The following is a 6,888-nucleotide window of genomic DNA, read 5'->3' on the forward strand; positions in this document are numbered from 1 at the left end:
TTAAAACTGGTAAAAATTTTATTTAAGTAATAGTGTTCATCATATGAATTATAAATGTGTCTTAAACCACAACCCAACGCCAACTACAGTCAACTTTTAAATCATTCAATTAAAATGTTGGTTGGTATAATATAATAAATATTTTGACTTCTTCCAACTAAAAAGATAAATTAAGAATAAGCATCTATAGGTCAAGTCAAATTAATTTAAAAATATCACTTTTTTTTTACAATGGACAATTTCAACAACTTCAAAGCTTTAATGTCCGAAAACTCCTAATGATCAAGCTGGGGACAACAGTGATGAGGAAAAACTACAATATTACAAGGGTTCTTCAAAATGTTTCCACACTTTTTAAACTCTATTTATTAAGAATTATCACTTTTCTACAAAGTCACCTTTTGATGCATTTTTCCCAGAGTCGTACCAACTTTTTAATGCCATCAGAAAAAAGGGTTTTAGGTTAAGCATGTAGCCACTGATGTACTGCTGCTTTCACATCATCACATGAAAATGTTCTTCCCCTTAAAGCTTCTTTGAGCAGTCCAAAAAGGTGGAAATCAGATGGCGCTAAATCTGGATTATAAGCTCTCTCTCTATTTGTTATAAAAGAAAATTATAACAAATTAGGCATAATAAATTTTTCAGTCTGTGGTAAAGTTGGATAGTAAGTTGTGAGTTGCATTGTGAACGCAATCTCTCCGGTTACCCATTACATCAAGCAGGAAGGGCATTGTTAGCATGGCAGCCTCAAACCTATTGGTTTTAGTCTCAGTTAGGTGAAAAGGTTTACATCAGAACTACCATGGGGTAAAAAAAAAAAAAAAAGTCAAACAAAATATGTACTGTTAAGTAGTTACTTGTGTGGAGAAAAGCACAGCACTCTTGGCATCTCTAATTACCATAACTAAATGGGAGAACTAGAAGGTACCACAGCAATGAGAGCTCTCTCGGGACATTGATCTCAGCCTCCATTAGGCCAGCCTGTAAGTTTTCGCAGGAACACAGGTTTTTTTTTCCTTTGTTGTTTTGATGACTTTGCAAAGGCTGTTGGATGAATTCTGGAATCCAGGCAGGTTTGCTGTTGCACCATAAGTTCTAGACAATATTCTCAATGGTGTCTCGATGTTTAAGCCCTTCTTATACCCATTGCCCTTTTGATGTAATAAAATGATCTTCTCTCTCAGCTTGTGGCAGCTCCTTTGTTTTCACCATGGTTGCAACACACAGTGGACACTTGAATCTCTCGATGGTGTTTATATAACACAATACAGCTAAAGCAAATTAAGGGAAATTTGTGATTTCCCAATGCCGTAACCCAGCTATAGGTCATATAAACTAGCAATATTATGTAGGTTTGAATAATTATGACATGGCAGTGTTTATTTACTTTGTTCAATTGAAGCAAAATCTAGCTCATGCAGAAAGATTTAGAGTAATAAATCCTTATTTTCTTTGGGGGTTAAAAATGTAAGATTGTATCTGTATCTGTCTGTCATTTGTTTGTTACTCCTCCCCCTCCACAGCAATTAAGGTGCAATTTATGTACAGTGCTGTAAAAAAGTATTTTCCCTCTGTCCAGTTTCTTCTACACTGATCAGGCATAACATTATGACCATCTTCCTAATATTGCGTTGGTCCCCTTTTTGCTGCCAAAACAGCCCTGACCCATCAAGGCACGGACTCCACTAGACCCCTGAAGGTGTGCTGTGGCATCTGGCACCAATATGTTAGCAGGTTAGGAGATGGGGCCTCCATGGATCGGACTTGTTTGTCCAGCACATCCCACAGATGCTCGATTAGATTGAGATCTGGGGAATTTGGAGGCCAAACTCATAAAATAAGATAATCCTTTATTAGTCCCACAGTGGGGAAATTCACATTGTTGCAGCAGCGAAGGGACAGTAAAGCACTCAGTACAAAAGATAGACAATAAAAAGTACAATGTATAACAATAATAATAAAAAGTCAGAAAAAATCTGAAAAAACAAGTAAAAACACTTCGCTACCAAAAGTAAAACTTAAGTACCTACAAGAAGGGAAAAAAGTAAGAAAAAACTCAAACGTGAGCAGGGACTGTTGCAACAGGCAGCCACCTCTGTGGCGCCATCATTGTTGTGCTCCTCAAACCATTCCTAAACCATTTTTGTTTTTTATCCTGCTGATCAGGGAATCAGGGAATCAGGGAAACAGCCATCAGGGAATACTGTTTCCATGAAAGGGTGTACATGGTCTGCAACAATGCTTAGGTAGGTGGTACGTGTCAAAGTAACATCCACATGGATGGCAGGACCCAAGGTTTCCCAGCAGAACATTGCCCAAAGCATCACACTGCCTCCACCGGCTTGCCTTCTTCCCATAGTGCATCCTGGTGCCATGTGTTCCCCAGGTAAATGACACAATCACCTGGCCATCCACGTGATGTAAAATGAAACGTGATTCATCAGACCAGGTCACCTTCTTCCATTGCTCTGTGCCCGATGCCCATGTGCCCATTGTTGGCGTTTTCGGTTGTGGACAGGGGTCAGGGACACTCTGACTGGTCTGCGGCTATGCAACCCCATATGCAACAAACTGTTAAACACAATGGTGTCTCAATGTTTAAGGCCTTCTTATACCCATTGCCCTTTTGATGTAATAAAATGATCTTCTCTCTCAGCTTGTGACAGCTCCTTTGTTTTCACCATGGTTGCAACACACCTTGGACACTTGAATCTCTTGATGGTGTTTATATAACACTGGAAAAGGTTTAAAAAGCTATTGCTAATGCTCTAGGACTCCAGCATTGTTGAACCTTCGCAGGAGTGGCTGGCTTACCAAAATTTCTCAAAGAATGCATCAATGATTCACCCAGGAGAACCCAGATGAACATCTAAAGAACTGCAGTACTTGCCTTAGTAAATATCAGTCTACATGGTTCCACAATAGACTGGATGACAAAATATCCAAATGACCCAAATATTCTGTTGACTTATGAAACAAAGGTAAAACTTTTTGGAAGACATGGATGTGGTTACATCTTGTGTAAAGCTAACACTTCATTCAACCATAAAAACATTATACAAACAGTTAAACATAGCAGAGGTAGTGTTATAGTCTAGACTTGTCATTTTTGATGGAAGCATGAATTCTGTTCTCTGTCAAAAAACCTTGTAGATGAATGTTGAAAGCTCAGGCACAATTGGGTTATGAAGCAGGACAATGATCAGAAGCACTCAAGCAAATCCACATCTGAATGGCTCAAAATAATAATAATGTTTTGAAGTTGCCAAAAAAAGTACAAGTTCTGACTTGAATCCTTTTTAGATGCTGTGGCAAAACCTTAAATGACCAGTTCATGCTCAAAAACTCAATTTTGCAAAAAAGAGTGAGCCTACATTCCTCCACAGCAATGTAAAAAACTCATCGCAAGATATAGCATATGTTAGATTGTAGCTGTCACTGTCCAAAGAGGCACACCCATTTATTAGGTTTACGCAGGCAATTACTTTTTCACATTGGTGATATAGGTTTTGACAAAAGACTTCTATCTTATCATTTAAAAGCTGCATTTTTGTTTACTTGTGTTGTCTTTATCTTAAAATAAGATCTGAATCATTTAAATGTGTGTTTAAATTAGTATTTTGTTTTGTTTAATTAGGATTTTAACATCATGTTTTACACTTTGGTTACATTCATGACAGGAACGGTAGTTACTCTTTACACAAGATTCATCAGTTCATAAGGTTATGTTGAACACAGTCATGGACAATGTAGTATCTCCAATTCACCTGACTGCATGTCTTTGGACTGTGGGAGGAAACCGGAGCACCCGGAGTAAACCCACGCAGAAACGGGGAGAACATGCAAACTCCACACAGAAAGGACCCAGACCGCCAGTTTAAATTAGTAAAAGTCAAAGAAATCAGGTGAGGGGCAAATACTAAGAGGCGTTGCTTTTTTTTAAACCTAAAAACTCATTAGGTCTAAAATTGGTTGGTTTACTTGTAAATGGTCACATGACCCAACCGAAAAACATTGTGGTTGTTCAGTGTACTCAATTTGTACTCGATTTGCCACTTATTGTCCTGCTGAACAGATAAAATTCAAACAGCTTCCTAAACAGCGCAGACAGGTCTGATACTAATCAAGATGCAGAACTGGACTGGTCCCGACAACATGCCCTTAGCTGATCAAAGAGGGCAGGGTGGTGTAGTAGTGGTGGCCATGCCTGAGCATCCACCAGATTATATTGTCTGGTCCATGGCCAGCATTTGTGTGGAAACCTTTGCTTAGGCCTGATTGCCTTTCACTTCTCAATCAAGGTGAGTCCAGCATATTAAATATATACATATATATATATATATATATATATATACAGTGTATCACAAAAGTGAGTACACCCCTCACATTTCTGCAAATATTTCATTATATCTTTTCATGGGACAACACTATAGACATGAAACTTGGATATAACTTAGAGTAGTCAGTGGACAACTTGTATAGCAGTGTAGATTTACTGTCTTCTGAAAATAACTCAACACACAGCCATTAATGTCTAAATAGCTGGCAACATAAGTGAGTACACCCCACAGTGAACATGTCCAAATTGTGCCCAAATGTGTCGTTGTCCCTCCCTGGTGTCATGTGTCAAGGTCCCAGGTGTGAATGGGGAGCAGGGCTGTTAAATTTGGTGTTTTGGGTACAATTCTCTCATACTGGCCACTGGATATTCAACATGGCACCTCATGGCAAAGAACTCTCTGAGGATGTGAGAAATAGAATTGTTGCTCTCCACAAAGATGGCCTGGGCTATAAGAAGATTGCTAACACCCTGAAACTGAGCTACAGCATGGTGGCCAAGGTCATACAGCGGTTTTCCAGGACAGGTTCCACTCGGAACAGGCTTCGCCAGGGTCGACCAAAGAAGTTGAGTCCATGTGTTCGGCGTTATATCCAGAGGTTGGCTTTAAAAAATAGACACATGAGTGCTGCCAGCATTGCTGCAGAGGTTGAAGACGTGGGAGGTCAGCCTGTCAGTGCTCAGACCATACGCCGCTCACTGCATCAACTCGGTCTGCATGGTCGTCATCCCAGAAGGAAGCTGACGCACAAGAAAGCCCGCAAACAGTTTGCTGAAGACAAGCAGTCCAAGAACATGGATTACTGGAATGCCCTGTGGTCTGACGAGACCAACATAAACTTGTTTGGCTCAGATGGTGTCCAGCATGTGTGGCGGCGCCCTGGTGAGAAGTACCAAGACAACTGTATCTTGCCTACAGTCAAGCATGGTGGTGGTAGCATCATGGTCTTGGGCTGCATGAGTGTTGCTGGCACTGGGGAGCTGCGGTTCATTGAGGGAAACATGAATTCCAACATGTACTGTGACATTCTGAAACAGAGCATGATCCCCTCCCTTCGAAAACTGGGCCTCATGGCAGTTTTCCAACAGGATAACGACCCCAAACACAACCTCCAAGATGACAACTGCCTTGCTGAGGAAGCTGAAGGTAAAGGTGATGGACTAAACCCAATTGAGCACCTGTGGCGCATCCTCAAGTGGAAGGTGGAGGAGTTCAAGGTGTCTAACATCCACCAGCTCCGTGATGTCATCATGGAGGAGTGGAAGAGGATTCCAGTAGCAACCTGTGCAGCTCTGGTGAATTCCATGCCCAGGAGGGTTAAGGCAGTGCTGGATAATAATGGTGGTCACACAAAATATTGACACTTTGGGCACAATTTGGACATGTTCACTGTGGGGTGTACTCACTTATGTTGCCAGCTATTTAGACATTAATGGCTGTGTGTTGAGTTATTTTCAGAAGACAGTAAATCTACACTGCTATACAAGTTGTACACTGACTACTCTAAGTTATATCCAAGTTTCATGTCTATAGTGTTGTCCCATGAAAAGATATAATAAAATATTTGCAGAAATGTGAGGGGTGTACTCACTTTTGTGATACACTGTATATATATACAGTATATATATATATATATACAGTGTATCACAAAAGTGAGTACACCCCTCACATTTCTGCAAATATTTCATTATATCTTTTCATGGGACGACACTATAGACATGAAACTTGGATATAACTTAGAGTAGTCAGTGTACAGCTTGTATAGCAGTGTAGATTTACTGTCTTCTGAAAATAACTCAACACACAGCCATTAATGTCTAAATAGCTGGCAACATAAGTGAGTACACCCCACAGTGAACATGTCCAAATTGTGCCCAAATATGTCGTTGTCCCTCCCTGGTGTCATGTGTCAAGGTACCAGGTGTAAATGGGGAGCAGGGCTGTTAAATTTGGTGTTTTGGGTACAATTCTCTCATACTGGCCACTGGATATTCAACATGGCACCTCATGGCAAAGAACTCTCTGAGGATGTGAGAAATAGAATTGTTGCTCTCCACAAAGATGGCCTGGGCTATAAGAAGATTGCTAACACCCTGAAACTGAGCTACAGCATGGTGGCCAAGGTCATACAGCGGTTTTCCAGGACAGGTTCCACTCGGAACAGGCTTCGCCAGGGTCGACCAAAGAAGTTGAGTCCACGTGTTCGGCGTCATATCCAGAGGTTGGCTTTAAAAAATAGACACATGAGTGCTGCCAGCATTGCTGCAGAGGTTGAAGACGTGGGAGGTCAGCCTGTCAGTGCTCAGACCATACGCCGCACACTGCATCAACTCGGTCTGCATGGTCGTCATCCCAGAAGGAAGCTGACACACAAGAAAGCCCGCTAACAGTTTGCTGAAGACAAGCAGTCCAAGAACATGGATTACTGGAATGCCCTGTGGTCTGACGAGACCAAGATAAACTTGTTTGGCTCAGATGGTGTCCAGCATGTGTGGCGGCACCCTGGTGAGAAGTACCAAGACAACTGTATCTTGCCTACAGTCAA

This window comes from Trichomycterus rosablanca, chromosome 1, assembly GCF_030014385.1.
Source record: "Trichomycterus rosablanca isolate fTriRos1 chromosome 1, fTriRos1.hap1, whole genome shotgun sequence".
Taxonomy (NCBI): Eukaryota; Metazoa; Chordata; class Actinopteri; order Siluriformes; family Trichomycteridae; genus Trichomycterus; species Trichomycterus rosablanca.